Source organism: Callithrix jacchus, chromosome 18, assembly GCF_049354715.1.
Source record: "Callithrix jacchus isolate 240 chromosome 18, calJac240_pri, whole genome shotgun sequence".
Classification (NCBI taxonomy): domain Eukaryota; kingdom Metazoa; phylum Chordata; class Mammalia; order Primates; family Cebidae; genus Callithrix; species Callithrix jacchus.
Window position 1 is genome coordinate 22,457,232 of NC_133519.1, and position 18,456 is coordinate 22,475,687.

Consider the following 18,456-nt stretch of genomic DNA (forward strand, 5'->3'; position numbering starts at 1 on the left):
CTCACCTCCTGAGCCCCACACTCCTTCCCCAGTCCTGCTCAGCATAGAGACTAGAGTGACATAACCAGAAATGTAGATGCTTGGAAGGACACCAGCGACATAAAGAAGAGGCGGCCAGAGGTCCAGAAGGTACACAGCTCCTGGCCTCGGATGCCCAGGACTCTGTCCAGAAAGGCTCCCTCCCAGCCATGGAACTTGATGGTCCTTGAGTTCCTGAGGATAGAGCTGGTGAGTCGGGCCCACAAGTCTTTCTGCCTCGTTTGCTCTCCTGGGATTGGAGGGAAGAGAGAGATAAAGACAAAGCTGGTCCGGAATTCTCCCCTGCACCCTGACAGTCACCCTGCAGCAAATCCCGCTGATCCTGCCTACTGCATCCAAAGCTGTCTGCCTCTCCACATCTCTGATCCTCAGTCCTGATCCATCCACCATCATCCTGTGCCTGGATTCCTACAGGAGCTGACCCAGGACCACTGCCACAGAAAGGAGGCATCTGATGCCCAGAGAACAGAGGCTGCCCCTGAGCCCACCTGGGTATGGCGCCATCAGGAAGGCTACCTGGGTGGGTAATGCCTGAGCTACATGTTTCTTCCTTTTACATTTTTGGTGGAGTTGTGGGGTCTCACTCTGTTGCCCAGGCTGGCCTCAAGCTCTTGGACTCAAGTGACCCTCTGCCCCTGGCCTCCTAAAGTACTGTGATTAAAACCTGAGCTACATGTTAAATGGCCAGGAGGTGGGTGCTGGGCAGGCAGAGGATGAGGGGATGGAGCCGGGAAGAGGGAGTGAAGGCTCTGAGACAGGGGACAGCAAACACCTAGGCAGAAGGAGCAGCATGACTAAGAGGACACTCAGTGTGGCCAGAGGAGTACATGCGCAGCGTCACTTGGCACTTTAGGGTCAGGCAGGAGTTCGGGGTCTGTGCTTAACTGGGGAGGGGCATCATCAGAAGGCAGCTGCCTGGAGAAGGTATTTTGTTATTTTTTGAGATGGAGTCTTGCTTTGTTACCAGCCTGGAGTGCAGTGGTGCGATCTTGGCTCACTGTAATATCTGCCTCCTGGGTTCAAGTGATTCTCCCGCCTGAGATTCTAGAGTAGCTGAGATTATAGGTGCCTGCCACGATGCTCAGCTAATCTTTGTATTTGTTAAGAGGGATGGCATTTTGCCATGTTGACCAGTCTGGTTTAGAACTCCTGAACTCAGATGATCCACCTGTTTCGAACTCCCAAAGTGCTGGGATTACAGGCATGAGTCACTGTGCCCGGAGGAGGCCATGCAGGAGGCTGGCCAAGTGACAGATGGACATTGAGACAGCTGGGCCTAGAGAGGAAATAAGTTCCTTCCCTTTGTCCCCCTTCCCTCCCTCCCTCCCTCCCACCTTTTTCTTCCCTACTCCTTTCTTCTGCTCTCCTGCCTTGCTTTCTGCCCTTTTTTTTTACCTCCCTTTCTTCCTTGCCATCATTCCTTCTCTTCCTCTTTCAACTCTTTCTTTCCCTCCATCTGTCCTCCCCTTTCCTAGCTTTCCTTCCCTCCCTCCTTTTCACTCATCCCCTCCCTCCTTTCTCCCCATCCCTCCCTTCTTCCCTTCTTTCCTACTCTTCTTCCCTCCCTCCCTTCTTCTGTAGTTCTCAAACACTGGTCCAGCACCTTCTGCATGCTGAGCACTAACGAGATACTGAATCTGCCACAAAGAGTGTGCTGTGCTGCCGTGTAGCTTCTAGTCTAAGGAGAGCAAGGCCATCGGCCCCTGCCAGGTGCTTCTTAAAGGGCCCTTTAGGAAGTGGGAAGTGCTGGGGAACAGCAAAAATGAACCCCGAACAGGCCAAGGAAGAGAGATAATAAAAGGAGAGAAGAGCGGGCCGTGTCCTTGCTGAACGATGGTGAGGAAGGTGGCCCTGACTGCAGGGGGTGCTGGAGGGGACAAGGGTCTTCTGGAGTGAGGGTGGTCCAGGCGGAGAGAAGCTAAAGCAGATGCCTGGAGAGATGTGTGAACATCAGGCAGGTGTGAGGATGGGGTAGGTGGGAAAGGGAGGGAGACGGGTGGAAGGTGAGGCTGGAGTCAATGAGGCAGCTCAGGGTGGGCCAGGTGGGCCACTGTGGGGCCCCTTTGGCTCAAAATGAGGAAAATGAGGCCGCTGTGGGTCTGAGCAGAGGGTGCGATGAATTCAGTTCACACAGGTCTCCTGTGACTGGAAGTGGAGAGAGGCTGGGGCGGAAGTAAGGAGTGAGCCAGGGCCTTGCTGCTGGATGCATTTTTAAGATGACGCCAAGCAAATCTGCTGACTGATGGGGTGCAGGAGAGAAAGGCATTGATCTGACCCAGGGCCTGGGGTCTGAACACTGGAAGAAAGAGCCGCCGTCCAATGTGATGGGGAAGGAGAGGGGCAGGCCTGCACAATGGGCAACTCGCAGAGACAAGAACAAAGCCAGACCCGCCAGATCCCACTCAGCTCTGCCCTCCCCATCGCCCACACCAGGGCCTGTGTCTTCCTCCCTACTTCCTGCCTGGTCCGTCTTTTTCCCAAAAGCTGAACCTAACAGTGATTCCTCTTCTTGGTGATGAAGAAACTCAGAGGCAGGTTGCTCAGGAAGACAGCGATGGTGGAGGGACCCAGGAGCTAGGCACGGAGGGGACAGAACATCAGGAGATCCCGGGGAGCCCAGCTGCCAGAGGCATGTGAACCACAGCAGCTCCATCTTCAAAAGGAGATGGGTACAAAGAGGCTGAGACCTACTGGGCTGCATTTCCAGGCAGTGAAGGCATTCTGAGACACAGGATGAGACAGGAGGGCAGCACAGGTTACAGGTCACAGAGACCTTGCCAGTAAAACAGGCTGCAGTAAAGAAGCCAGTCCAAAACCCACCAAAACCAAGATGATGACCAGAGTGACCTCTGCTCATCCTCACTGCTACATTTGCCACCAGCGCCATGACAGTTTAAAAATGCCATGGCAACATCAGAAAGTTTCCCTATAAGATATATAAAAGGGGAGTCATGAATAGTCTAGCCCTCATTTAGCATGTCATGAAGAAATGACCCTAAAGATGGGCACCAGCGCCCTCTGGGTTGCTCTATGGAGTAACTATTTCATCATCATCTTTAAAAAACTTGCTTTTTAAGGAAAGAATAAACTTACACTGTGGCTCACATTTGTAATCCCAGCACTTTGGGAGGCTGAGGCAGGTGGATCACCTGGGGTCAAGAGTTCGAGATCAGCCTGGCCAACATGGTGAAATGCTATCTCTACTAGAAATATAAAAATTAGCCAGGTGTGATGACATGCACCTGTGATCCCAGTTACTCAGGAGGCTGAAGCAGGAAAATCTCTCTAACCCAGGAGGCGTAGGTTGTACTGAGCCAAGATCACACCGCTACTCTCTATCTAGCCTGGGCAACGAAGACTCCATCTCAAAACCAAACCAAAACAAAACAACAAAAAAAAGTAAACAAACAAACAATTGTGCTTTCACTTTACAGACTCATGCTGAATTGCTTTTTATACGAGATCTGAGGACCCTCCCTTATGGTCTGGATCGGATCCCCTTTCCTGTAACACAGCTGCAGATCCTGAAGAGGGTCAGACTTGGATTCTAAGATGCGGAGTCAAGGAATGTGATAAGGACAGCCACCAGGTCCCAGGGATCTGGGCTCATGGGGGTCTGCTGGGTCAGGAGGCGCCTGCTGAAGACAGAGTCCGTCAATGTCAGGGAGGGGAAGCACCCACTTACACGATGGGGAGAGGGTCATATTCAAGACAGAACATGCACACACACGAGTGGGACTGGGGGGTGTTCCTGGCCACAACAGTGAAGTTGAGACCTCGGGAATCAGGACTGGGTTCAAATCCTGACTCTGAGGATTGTGAGGGTGGCTTTGGGGCAAGTCCCCTCCCTAACGTGCAGTTCCCTTGTCTGCAAACTGGGAAAGAGTTGCCCTCATTTTGCATGTTTGCTTATTACATTTAAGTATTTTTCTAATGTTCATTTTACCCTCATGAGGGTTGTAAGACTTAGCAAATCATCATACAGATGCCCAGTTACCTTTGAAGACAAAAAGTAAATAAGGTTTTAGTTTAAGTCTTGTGCATTATTTGAGACATACACTGAGAGTTTGAAACTCTCACTTAACTGGATGTCCTGTGTTTTTTCTGGCAACCCTGCTCCCCACCAACGTGGTGCTTTTGGGATACTTATCCCCCTGCCTCTCAGCTTTGGTTTCTAAATCTGGAAAATGTGGAAGTGGGAGGTAGAATAAATGATTTTTAAGTTGCTCTGACTTTCTGAGAGTTCTTCACAGGTTACTTGAACCCATTCTCTCACCAAGCCCCACCGCAACTCCAGTCTGCATGCCTCAATTTCCCCTCTCAGTCCTTAGGAACACTTTTTTTTTTTGAGATGGAGTCTCACTCTGTTACCCAGGCTGGAGTGCAGAGTCACGAACTTGGCTCACTGCAACCTCTGCTTCCCAACCAATTCTGCTGTGTCAGCCTCCTGAGTAGCTAGGATGACAGGTGTGCATCACTATGCCTAATTTTTGTATTTTTAAAACACACAGGGTTTCACCATGTTTTCAGGCTGGACTCGAACTCCTGGACTCAAGTGATCTATTCACCTCAGCCTCCCTAAGTGCTGGGATTACAGGTTTGACCCACCCCACTCAGCTCAAAGAAAGTAGAACACCATTTTCTAATGTCGGGTCAGTTTGTTTCATTTATACGGCAATGGCGTCACCTGGTGGCTTCATGGAGAAATGCCCTGAGGGTAAACCTCCCACAGCAGGGGTTGGCAAAACACTCAAAGGAATCTGACAGAAGATGAGCATCTCTCTCTGGGGAAAAATGGTTCATAAAACTGTAGCAACCTCAGTATCCACCCCTCCTTCACCAGGATCTCATGGTGATGTTAGGAACTGTCTACCAAGAGGCAGGAAAAGTGCACAGGGAAAGTGACACGGTGCATTATCTGCAGATATCTCGGTCTTCTCTGATTTTTTTTTTTTAAGGGGAGTCTTGCTCTGTCCCTCAGGCTGGAGTGCAGTGGTGAAATCTCATCTAACTGCAATTTACACCTCCGGGTTCAAGCAATTCTCCTGCCTCAGCCTCCTTAGTAGCTTGGATCACAGGCACACGCAACCATGCCCGGTTCATTTTTGTATTTTTAGCAGAGACAACATTTCGCCGTGTCAGCCAGGCTGATCTTGAATTCCTGACCTCAACTGATCTGTCCACCTCAGCCTCCCAAAGTGCTTGGATTACAGACATGCACCCCCATGCCTGGTTTTCTCATTTTATTTTTCCTTTTATTTTTTAGACGGAGTCTCACTCTGTCACCCAGGATGGAGTATGATGGTGTGGTCTCGACTCACTGCAACCTCCACCTCCCGGGATTCTCAGCCCTCAGTCTCTCGAGTAGCTGGACTACAGGCATATGCCACCACACCTGGCTAATTTATGTATTTTTAGTAGAGATGGGATTTCACTATGTTGGTCGTGATGGTCTCGAACTCCTGACCTCCAGTGATCCTTTCATCTAGGTTTCCTAAAGTGCTGGGATTACAGGCGTGAACCACCATGTCTGGCTGTGGGTTTTCTTTAACTGAAGCATATTCCTTATCATGTTTAACAGAATTGTGCCCCAGCCCTGTACTTCCCTTAATTCATCCTCCTTTGAATAGCAAACCTCTCAAAGGCTGTAACAAACATGGAAGAGCCACTGGCCGGGTGGGCTGGTTGGTGGCAGGGGGGCTGGGGTCCCAGCAGTTGGCATCCCCTTTCCCAGGATGTACACATGGCCTCATATACCAGTCCTTTTATCTCCTAGGTCAGCTGGTCAACACCGTCTGGGTGAAAAAACAAGACCAGATCTTGTTTTCATCCACTTTTGAAGCCAATGTCACCACCCACAACATTGCTGTCAGTGTGTGCCCAAGCCACCGGTAGCCTAGAAAAATTAAGACCTGGTTTATTAACCATACACCTACCAGACCCAACCCAGCCAAAACATGAAATCGACTGGGCTCAGTGACCCACATCTGTAATTCTAGCACTTGGGGAGGCCTAGGAGGGTGGATATCCTGAGGACAGGACTTTCAGACCAGCCTGGCCAACATGGTGAAACCCCATCTCAACTAAAAATATAAAAATGAGCCTAGGGTAGTGGTGCACACCTGTAATCGCAGCTACTCGGGAGGCTCAGGTTGGAGAATCACTTCAATACAGGAGGTGGAGGTTGTAGTGAGCCGAGATTGAACCATTGCATTCCAGCCCAGGTAGAGCGTGAGACTCCATCTCAAAAAACAACAGTAACAACAACAGAAACACAAAATCAAACAGCGACTTTTTTTTTTTTTTTTTTTTGAAGACAGAAGGGAAATTCCTGTGTTGTCCAGGCTACAGTGCAGTGGTACAATCATAGCTCACTGCAGCCTCTTATTCCCATGCTGAAGCAGTCCTATCACCTAAGCCTCCTGAGTAGTTGGGATTACAGGTGCATGCCACCATGCTCAACTAATATTTGTGTGTGTGTGGAGATGGGACCTCACCATGTTGGTCAGGCTGTCCTCAAACTTTGGGCTTCAAGGAACCCTCCCTTCTCAGCCTTCCAAAGTGCTGGAATTACAGGCATGAGCCTCTGATCCTGGACAAAACCTAATTACACATTCATGAATGACCAAGGGCATGATGGCTCATGTCTGTAATCCCTTTACTTTGGGGAGGATGAGAGTATATCTTGAGGTAAGGAGTTCCAGACTGGCCAGGCCAATAGGATAAAACCCTATCTCTACTGAAAGAATACAAGGCCGGGAGTGGTGGCTCACACTTGTAATCCTATGACTTTGGGAGGCTGAGGTAGGTAAATCATGACGTCAGGAGTTCGAGACCAGCGTGGCCAACATGGTGAAACCCTCTCTACAAAAAATACAAAAATTAGCTGGTGTGGTGGTGCGCATCTGTCATCCTAGGTACTCAGGAGGCTGAGGCAGGAGAAATGCTTGAACCCAGAAGGTGGAGGTTGCAGTAGGCTGAGATCACACCAATTTATTCCAGACTGAGGGACAGAGCAAGAATCTATCTCAGAAAAAAAAATTAGCCAGGCATGGTTGCATGTTCCTGTGATCTCAAGCTACTCTGGAGGCTGAAGTGGGAGGATTTCTTGAACCAGGGAGAATGAGGCTGCAGTGAGCTGAGGTCATGCCACTGCACTCCAGCCTGGGTGACAGAGCGAGACCCTGTTTCAATAAATCAATACATAAAATAAAAAGTTGTTGTCTCCCAATTGGGAGGCCGGAAGTGTAGTTGGTGTCTGCAGGCCAGGCTCTCTCTGGAGGCTCTGGGACAGCAGGCATCCCTTGACTTATAGTGGCCATTGTCCTTCTATGCATGTCTGTCTCTGTGTGAAAATTTATTTTTGGGCAGGCACAGTGGCTCACACCTATAATCCCAGCACTTTGGGGGGCCGAGACAGGATTGCTTGAGCCTAGAAGTTCAAGTTTAGCCTGAGAAACATAGTGAGATACCATCTCTACATAAAATACAGAAAATTAGCTGGACATGGTGGAACACACCTGTAGTCCCAGCTACTCAGGAAGCTGAGGTGAGAGGATCATTTGAACCCAGGAGATTGATGCTGCATTGAGCTATGATCACATCACTACACTCAAGCCTGGGTAACAGAACAAGACTGTCTCAAAAAAAAAAATATTTTACTCTTTCTTTTTCTTTTACTGGCAACAAATTTCCCTTTTAGTATGGACACCAGTTATATGGGATCAGGGCCCCACCATCATGACCCATTTTAACTTGATAACCTCTGTAAAGACCCAGTCTCTAGATAAGGTCATGCCTGTAATCCCAGCACTTTGGAAGGCTGAGGTGGGAGGATCACTTGAGGCCAAGAGTTCAAGACCAGCCCGGGCAACACAGTGAGACTTCACCTCTACAAAAACAATAAAAAAAAAAATAGCTTGGTGTAGGGGTGTGTACCTGTAGTCCCAGCTCCTTGGGAGGCAGGAGCACAGAGTGAGCCCAGGAGGTCGAGGATGCAGGCATCTGTGATTGTGCCACTGCCCACCAGCTGGGCAATAGCAAGACCTAGTCTGTCTCAAGAGAAAAAAAAAAAAGTTTGCTGATCCAATGTGGGGTAATTTTTTATAACTTTAACTCTGTATTTTTTCATATTGCTTAGCTTTTCCACATGAACTCTGTGATTATAACAAGAAAATAGCAGTCACATTACATTTTTTTGTTTTTTGAGATGGCGCTCTGATCTTGTTGCCCAGGCTGGAGTGCAGTGGCATGATCTTTGTTCATTGCAACCTCCGCCTCCTGGGTTGTGCGATTCTCCTGCCTCAGTCTCCTGAGTAGATGGAACTACAGGCACATGCCACCCTGCCTTGCTCATTTTTGTATTTTTAGTAAAGAGGGGAATTCACCGTGTTGGTCAGGCTGGTCTCGAACTCCTGGCTTCAACTGATCTGCCCACCTCAGCCTCTCAAATTGCCGGAATTGCAGGCATCAGCCACTGCATCCGGCCATTCTTATCTTTTTGTCCACAGAAAGGACCAGCATTTCAATTTTTGTTTGCCTTGTTTTGTTTTTCTTAGATGAAAATAAACTAGCAGTTATAATTGGGAGGACAATTTGCATTATGGGAATCTGGGAGTCATGCCAATTTCTGTAATCAAAGTTGGTAAAAAGAAACTGGGGTTATGCGATGGGGTGGTGGCACACGCCCATAATCCCAGCACTTTGGGGGGGCCGACGTGGGTGGATCACCTGAGATCAGGAGTTTGAAACCAGCCTGGCTAACATGGTGAAACCCCGTCTCTATGAAAAAAAAATACAAAAATTAGTCAGGCCTAGTGGTGGGTGCCTGTAATCTCAGTTACTCGTGAGACTGAGCAGGAGAATAACTTGAGCCTTGGAGGGGGAGTGTGACTCTGTCTCAAAAAAAAAAAAAAGAAAAGAAAATTCATCCTGGAATGTAAGGCTGGTTCACCATACACAAGTCTATAAACATAATTCGCCACATAAACCGAACCAAACACAAAAACCACAGGATTATCTCCATAGATGCAGAGAAGGCAAAACTCTCAATAAACTAGGTATTGACAGAACTTATCTAAAAATAATAAAAGCTATTTATGACAAACCCACAGCCAGTATCACAATGAATAGGCAAAAACTGGAAGCATTCCCTTTGAAATCTGGCACTAGAAAAGGATGTCCTCTCTCATCACTTCTATTCAATATAGTACTGGAAGTTCTACCCAGAGCAATTAGGCAAGAAAAAAAAAATAAACCGTATTCAAATAGGAAAGGAGGAAGTCAAATTTTCTCTCTTTGCAGACGACATGATTGTATATCTAGAAGACCCCATCGTCTCAGCCCACAGTTTCCTGAAACTGATAAGCAACTTCAGCAAAGTCTCAGGATAAAAAATTAATGCACAAAAATCACAAACATTCCTATACGCCAATAACAGACTTAAAGAGAGCCAAATCAAGAATGAACTGCCATTCACAATTGCTTCCAAGAGAATAAAATACCTAGGAATATAAGTAACAAGGAATTTAAAGACCTCTTCAAGGAGACCTACAAACCACTGCTCAACAAAATAAGAGAGGACACAAACAGATGGAGAAACATTCCATGGTATTCATCAGGAAGATTCAGTATCATGAAAATGGCCATAATGCCCAAAGTAATCTATAGATTCAACACTATCCCTCCCTATCAAGCCACCAATAGCCTTCTTCACAGAACAGGAAAAAAACCACCTTAAACTTCATATAAAACCAAAAGAGAGCCCACATAGCCAAGTCAAATCTAGGCAAAAAGAACAAAGCTGGAGGCATCACACCACCTGACTTCAAACCATACTACAAGCCTACAGTAATCAAAAGAGCATGGTACTGGTACCATAACAGAGATATAGACCAATGGAACAGAACAGAGGCCTCAGAGCAAGGCCACACATCTACAACCATCTGATCTTTGACAAACCTCACAAAAATAAGCAATGGGAAAAGGATTCCCTGTTTAATGAATGGTGTTGAGTAAACTGGCTAGTCCCGTGCAGAAAGCAGAAACTAGACCTCTTCCTGACACCTTACACTGAAATTAACACCAGACAGATTAAAGACTTAAACATAAGACCTAACACCATAAAAATCCTAGAAGAAACCCTACGCAAAACCATTCAGGATATAGGCATAGGCAAGGACTTCGTGACTAAAACACCAAAAGCATTGGCAACAAAAGACAAAATAGACAAATGGTACCTAATCAAACTCCACAGCTTCTGCATGGCAAAAGAAACCATCATTAGGGTGAACTGGCAACCAACAGAATGAAAAAAAATTTTCGTAATCTACCCATCTGATAAAGGGCTAATAACCAGAATCTACAAAGAACTAAAACAGATTTACAAGAAACAAACAAACAAGCCCATTCAAAAGTGAGTGAAAGATATGAACAGACACTTTACAAAAGAAGACATACATGAGGCCAACAAACATATAAAAAATCTTCATCATCATTGGTCATTAGAGAAATGCAAATCAAAACTACATTGAGACACCACCTCATGTCAATTAGAATGGCAATCATTAAAAAACCTGGAGACAACAGATGCTGGAGAAAATGTGTAGAAATAGAAACACTTTTACACTGTTGGTGGGAGTGTAAATTAGTTCAACCATTGTGGAAGACTGGCGATTCATCAAGGACCTAGAAATAGAAATTCCATTTGACCCAGCACTTCCATTACTGGGTATATATCCAAAGGATTATAAATCATTCTACTATAAGGACACATGCACACGAATGTTAATTTTTGCACTCTTTACAATAATGAAGTCTTGTAAACAACCCAAATGCCCACTGATGGTAGACTGGACAGGGAAATTGTGGCACATATACAACATGGAATACTATGCAGCCATAAAAAATGATAAGTTTGTGTCCTTTCTAGGGACATGGATGAACCTGGAAACCATCATTCTTACCAAACTGACACAAGAACCGGAAATCAAACACTGCATGTTCTTACTTATAGGTGGGTGTTGAAAAATGAGAACACATGGGCACAGGGAGGGAAACAAGATACCCTGGGGTCTGTGGTGGGAAACTAGGGGAGGGACAGCATGGGGTGGGGAGTTGGGGAGGGATAACATAGGGAGAAATGCCAAATATAGGGTGATGGGGAGGAAGGCAGCAAACCACATTGCCACGTATGTACCTATGCAACAATATTGTATGTTCTTCACATGTACCCCAAAACCTAAAATGCAATTATATGTATATATACTCACATACAAACATATATATGTACATATATACATAAATGCATATGGAAAGTTGCCTTTCCACCTCTTTCTCCCAGACCAAAAAAAAAGAAAGAAAAGAAAAAGAAAAATTGGGGTTATTAATCAGTTGGTAAGGAGTAACGGTCTTGTTCACAAATTTCAGATCCTTTTTTTGCAGGCTAGAAAGCACTCCAGTTAGTAAAATAATAACAGTAACGACAACAGCCAAAAGGGAAGAGTATTTAAAATGCAGGAGGTCCTTGTCTAGTCTCATTCGTGGGTAACATTATTTAGCCTTGAGCATCATCTTAGGAGAGCATCCTCATATGATTCCTATCTGACAGGTGGAAAAACTGAGGCACAGAGACCTACGTTGTCTGTCCGGACTCAAAGTGGTATTAAGTAGTGGCGCAGGTGTCACCTGACATTGTCTTGTGCACTGTGCCTATCTATTATTTTTATTTTTGAGACGGAGTTTCCTTCTTGTTGTCCATGCTGGCGTGCAATCTCGGCTCACTGCAACCTCTGCTTCCCAGGTTGAAGTAATTCCCCTGTCTCAGCCTCCCAAGTAGCTGGGATTACAGGCACGTGCCACCATGTTTGGCTAATTTTGTATTTTTAGTAGAGATAGGGTTTCTGCATGTTGGTCAGGCTGGTCTTGAACTCCTGACCTCAGGTGATCCATTCACCTCGGCCTCCCAAAGTGCTGAGATTACAGGCATGAGCCACCTCACCTGGCCACTATGCCTATCTCATTGTATTTCTTAAAAAAAGAGGGAAAATAAATAATTGTATTTCCATCCTCACAGTAACTCCATGGAGATAATATCATTTACCTTTTACAAATGCGAAAACAAAAGCTCCAGCTTTTTTTTTTCTGAGACAGTGTCTCACTTTGAAACCCAAGCTTGAGTACAATGGCATGATCGTGGCTCACTGCAGTCTTGACCTCTGGGACTCCAGTGATCCTCCCGCTTTAGCCTCCCGAGTAGCTGGGACTACAGGGGGACACAGCCACACCCGGAAAATTTTTTGAAGTTTTTTTGTAGAGATGGGGTCTTGCTATGTTGCCCAGGCTGCTCTCAAACTCCTGGGCTCAAGCAATCCTCCCACATCAACCTCCCAAAATGCTGGGATTACAGGTGTGGTCGCTCCAGCTTTTTTTCCCCCAAGTCCACATGAAGTTGTTAGTGGCTGAGTCAAAAGAGTCCCGGGGTCTGCTGACTCCTACTTCAGTGTGTTTTCATCTAGACTGTAGCCACTGTAATTCCTGGAAATATTCTAACAGTGGACTGTGATGGATTATTTGGGTGTGTAGCACAGAGGAACATCTCTTAGGAGACTGAACCCTGATGCTACTCAGGAGGCTGAGGCAGCAGAATCGCTTGAACCCAGGAGGTGGAGATTGCAGTGAGCTGACATTGCGCCACTAAACTCCAGCCTGGGTGAAAAAACAACACTCAGTCTAAAAAAAGAAAATGCTGGGCATTGGCCAGGTGCGGTGTGGTGGAACACATCTGTAATCCCAGCACTTGGAGAGGCTGTGGCAGGCAGATCGCTTGAGGTCAGGAGTTCCAGACCAGCCTGACCGACATGGTGAAAGCCCATCCCTACTAAAAATATGAAAATTAGCTGGGTGTGGTGACAGGTGCCTACAATTCCACCTACTCAGAATGCTGAGGCAGGAGAATTGCATTAACCTGGGAAGCGCAGCCTGTAATGAGCTGAGATCCCACCACTGTACTCCAGCCTGGGTGACAGAGCGGGACTTCATCTCAAAAAAGAATAAAAAGTTGGGTGTGGTGGTGTGTGGTCTCAGCTACTCAGGAGGCTGAGGTGTGCGGATCGCTTGAGCCCAGGAATTTGAGGCTTCAGTGAGCTATGGTGGAGTCACTGCACTCCAGCCTGGGTGACTAAATTAGACCCCTATTTTAAAAATTTAAAATAATTTAAAAAATGAACAAAATAAGAGAGACAATAGGATAGTATTCATCATCACTAAGAGATCAATCTTATCACCCACTGAATCTTGCCAACATAATCAAACTCTAATCTAATGGGGTGACCATGAATCCAGCTGCAAATATGCCACAAATACAAAAGACAGAGAATGGGTTCACCTTCACCAAGGAAATCCAGACTTTGAGAAAGACAGAACAATGTGGAGTCTTCCAAAATTCATAGAAAGGCAAAGGGATAGGCCAGGCAAGGTGGCTCAGGCCTGTAATCCCAGCACATTGGGAGGCCAAGGTGGGCAAATCACAAGGTCAGGAGTTTGAGACCAGCCTGACCAACATGGAGAAACCCCATCTCTACCAAAAATACAAAAATTAGCCAGATGTGGTAGCACATGCCTGTGATTTCAGCTATTCAGGAGGCTGAAGCAAGAGAATCACTTGAACCCGGGAGACGGAGGTTGCAGTGGGCTGAGATTGTGCCATTGCACTCTGGCCTGGGTGACAGAGCAAGAATCTCTTTAAAAAAAAAAAAAGAAAAGAAAGGGAAAAGGGATAGAGAAAAAACTTGTAGATTGCATTTTTTTTTAATTTTAGTTTTTGCTGGGCACAGTTGTTCACACCTGTGATCACAATCATTGCACTTTGAGAGACTGAAGTGGGCAGATCACCTGAGGTCAGGAGTTTGAGGACAGCCAGGTTAACATGGTGAAACCCTGGCTCTATTAAAAGTATAAAAATTAGCTGGGCATGGTCCCATATGTCTGTAATCTCAGCTACTCGAGAGGATAAGGCAGAAGAATGGCTTGAACCCAGGAGGTGAAGGTTGCCATGAGCTGAGATGACACCACTGCACTGCAGCCTGGCTGGAGTTAAAAAAAAAAATTAGGTTTTGTAGAGACAGGACTCTCCCTGTGTTGTCCAGGTCAGTCTCAAACCTCTGAATTTAAATGATCCTATCACATCAGGATTACAGGTGTGAGCACTCACCCAGCCAACAAACTTGGAAATTGAAAGAGGTTTAAAAGACATAACAATGCTGGGGAACAGTTATGGGTTGCAGATGCATACTAGGGCTGCTCTACTCTAAAGAAACAGAAAGAGGCCAGGTGCGGTGTCTCACACTGTAACACCAAACACTTTGGGAGGCCGAGAAGGGAGGATCGCTTGTGCCCAGGAGTGTGGGACCAGCCTGGCGACATAGTAAGACCCTGTCTCTACAGAAAAAAAAAGTTGTTTTTTTTTTTATTAGCCGGGAATGGTGATGCACGCCTATAGTCCTGGCTACTCAGGAGGCTGAGGGGAGATGATCACTTGAGCCCAAGAGGTCAAGGCTGCAGTGAGCCATGTTTATACCACTGCACTCCAGCCTGGGTAACTGAGCAAGAACCTGCCTCAAAAAAAAAAAAAAAAGAGAGAGAGAGAGAGAGGAACAGAAATCAGCAATTACTGTGAATGTCAGCGTTGGGGAATACTTCTGAAGAGAAGGGAGGGGCTGGCATTGTGCCCAACTCCAGCCCTTTCTGGAAGTACAGAGTCTAGTGGGGAAGACAGCAACACGATTGGAGATTCAGGCTGCAGCACCAGGAAGTTCCCTTCCACTTTCCTGCCTTCTTGCCCTTTCCTTCGGGGAACAGGAGCACGATTTTCTTTCTTCTTTGCCTTTCTAACTAGAGTTTCTGACAGGAGAATTTATATACCGGATATATAGCATCAACATGAACAGCCAGCTGGAATTGACGTCTTTGTTGATACCCCAGTCAGGCACATCCCTGATTCCTCTGCTAAGTACATCTGGATGTTGCTACTGTCCAGGATTCTCAGCCACATGCTTGGTGCCCACTCCCAGATTCTGGAAATTTCCTGACATTACCCCCAAAAGGGGGGACACTCACTCACAATTCTGCATAGAAATCGTCTCGATGTGTCTTTTTTTTTTTTTTTTGAGACAGAGTCACTCTGTTGAGCAGACTTCAGTCCAATGGTGTGATCTCAGCTCACTGCAACCTCTGTCTCCCAGGCTCAAGCAGTTCTCCTGCCTCAGCCTCCCAAGTAACTGGAGTTACAGGCACCTGCAACCATGCCTGGCTAATTTTGTGTTTTGAACGGAGTTGGGGTTTCACCATATTGGTCAGGCTGGTCTTGAATTCCTGGTCTCAAGTGATCTGCTCACTTAGGCCTCCTAAAATGCTGAAATTACAGGCATGAGCCATCATGCCTGGCAATTTCTGTGTCACCCCCCCTAGGCCAGCCTCTGCATGTTTGGGTTTGATGAGGCTGTGGCTGTCCAGCTGGCTGCCTGTCATCTTTAGTTTCCTGTCTCCTCGATACTTCTCACCTGCCCATGAATTCATTTTCTTTTCTTTCTTTTGTTTTTTTCTTGAGATGGAGTTTTGCTCTGCCACCCGGCTGGAGTGAAGTGGCATAATCTCAGCTCACTGCAACCTCTGCCTTCCATGTTTGAGCAATTTTTTTGCCTCCGCCTCCCAAGTAGCTCGGACTACAGACATGTGCAACCATGCATGGGTAATTTTTGTATTTTTAGTAAGATAGGGTTTCTTCATGTTGGTCAGGCTGGTCTCAAACTCCTGACCTCAGATGATCCACCCACCTCGACCTCCCTAAGTGCTGGGATTAAGGCATAAACCACAGTGCCTGGCCTCAGTTTTTAAACTCAGCCTGAATGGGCTTCTCTTGCTAGCAGCTAAGAGCTCTGACCCTTAAAGCCTTCTCCCACCCAGCAGGAAGTGTTTGGATATTTCTGGATCTAAAATTCAAGGGTCTAAGCCTACCAGTAGTTGCAAGTGCAGATGGTCACACAATTTTTTGATTTTACAGTGGCACAAAAACGATCACATTAAGTAGAAACTGTCCTTCCAGTACTGATACAACCTTTCTGGTTTTTACTGTTAGTGTAGTATTCAATAAACTGCATGAGGGCCAAGGGCAGTGGCTCATGCCCTTAATCCCAGTACTTCAGGAGGCTGAGGTGGGAGGATTGCTAAAACCCAGGAGTTTGAGGCCAGCCTGGGAACATAGTGACATCCTCTCTTTATAAAAAAGATAAAAATTAGCCACGTGCAATTGTTTACACTTGTAGTCCCATCTACTTGGGAGGCTGAGGCAGGAGGGATCAGTTGAGCCCAAGAGATTGAGGCTGCAGTGAGCTCTAATCAAGCCACTGCAGCCTGGGTAACAGGGCAGAACCTCGTCTCTGACAAAACAAAAAATGTAGGCCGGGCATGGTGGCTTACGCCTGTAATCCCAACACTTTGGGAGGCTGAGGTGGGTGAATCACGACGAGGTCAGGAATTCGAGACCAGCATGAGAAACACGGTGAAACCCCGTCTCTACTAAAAATACAAAAATTAGCTGGGTGTGGTGGCATGTGCCTATAATCCCAACTCCGGAGGCTGAGGCAGGAGAATTGCTTAGAACCTGGGAGGCAGAAGTAGCAGTGAGCCGAGATTGCGCTATTGTACTCTAGCCTGGGAGACAGAGCAAGACTCGGTCTCAAAATAAATAAATACATACATACATACATACATAAAAATTAAAAAGTAGGTAAACTATTGCTTCATGAGGACAGCATTCTGTTTGGGATGTTGAGAAAGTTTAGAAACAGATGGTGGCACTGGTTCCACAATATTGTGAATCTACCAAATGCCACTGAATTGTACACTTAAGCGTGGGTACATTAATCCAAGTTTATTATCTATTTCTACAAACATTCACGAAGGCTGGACCCCTGAAACGTCAAAGTCATGATCCAAGGTGGGGAAGGGTGAGTGGGTTTTGTTCTCCTTTTACTACTGCTTGTTTGTTCTCTACCCAAAGTCGGCTGGGCTAACCTCCAATACTTGGTAGGGTAGGTGTATTACATGCATTTGCGGGCCGGGTATGGTGGCTCACACATGTAATCCCTGCACTTTGGGAGGCTGAGGTGGGCAGATTGCCTAAGCTCAGGAGTTCAAGACCAGGCTGGGCAACATGGTGAAATCCTGTCTCTACTGAAAATACAAAAAGTAGCTGAGTGTGGTAGCGTGCTTGTAGTCCCAGCTACCTGGTAGGCTGAGGCAGGAGAATCACTTGATCCCGGGAGGCAGAGGTTGCAGGCAGTGAGCCAGGATGGGATCACTGTACTGCAGCCCGGGAAAGAGAGCCAGACTCCACCTTCAAAAATAAAAATAAATAGGCCAGTTACGGCGGTTCATGCCTGTAATCCCAGCACTGGAACCTGATAGGCAGAGGTTGCAGTGAGCCAAGATTGCATCACTGCACTCAAGCCTGGATGACAGTGTGAGACTGTCTCAAAAAATAAATAAATGCATTTTCAACTTAGTATATTTTTACCTTTTTTTTCCCCCACATAGAGACAGAATCTCTCTATGTTGCCCAGGCTAGACTTGAACTCCTGGGATCAAGCAATCTTCCCACATTGACCTCCCAAAGTGCTGGGATTGCAGATGTGGGCTTGGCTGCTATTACAAATTTATGACAGATTTATGGGGACATGACACCATCATGAGTTAAGGAGCATCTGTAATTATGCTGAAAATGAGGGTGGCTTGTGTGAGGATATGGGGGAGTGTCACAAAACACAATGAGACCAGGGCCTCCAGGGGGACACCACAGGCTGCCTCTGGCTCAAACCCAGGGCTCCCTCCTTTGTGTCTCCTGCTGCAGGACAGACCCCAGGCTCACAGCTCTGCAAATCCATGCTGTCTGCACTGCAGGACTTTGAATCCACGGCTGGGGGTTGGGGGTGATGTTGGAGCAGGAGCAGGAGCAGGGAAGGGAGGACACATCAGGGGTTGCACCTGCAGCCATATTTGCAGAGCAAATTCGTTTTCTTTTTTCTTTTTGAAACAGAGTTTTTCTATTGTTGGCCAGGCTGGAGTGCAATGGCATGATCTCGGCTCACTGCAACCTCAGCATCCCATATTCAAGAGATTCTCCTGCATCACCCTCCTGAGTATCCAGGATTACAGGCATGCACTAGCATGCCTGGCTAATTTTGTATTTTTAGTAGAGATGGGGTTTCACCATGTTGGCCAGCTGGTCTCAAACTCCTGACCTCAAATGGTCCACCGGCCTTAGCCTCCCAAACTGCTGGAATTACAGGCGTTAGCCACTGCACCTGGCCCTGGTTGCCCTGTCCTGTCTCCTGGCTCTGTACAGCCTCAGCTTCTCTTCCC

The 18,456-nt window shown here is 46.7% G+C and overlaps 1 protein-coding gene across 17 annotated transcripts in view; it reads right to left on the reverse strand.

Moving 5' to 3' along the window:
• The window catches only part of LOC103791242 (uncharacterized), a 101,173-nt gene that overhangs the window by 36,465 nt on the left and 46,252 nt on the right, over positions 1-18,456 (reverse strand). For 11 of the 17 annotated variants that reach the window (XR_013529477.1, XR_013529476.1, XR_013529474.1 and 8 more), the window contains exon 1: positions 1-18,456. This exon is cut by the window's right edge and continues 39,810 nt beyond it. The exons of 5 other annotated variants lie outside the window; for them this stretch is intronic. The gene's annotated coding sequence lies outside the window, so the exon portion shown is untranslated. One more of the 17 variants, XM_078356159.1, reaches the window with a different exon arrangement.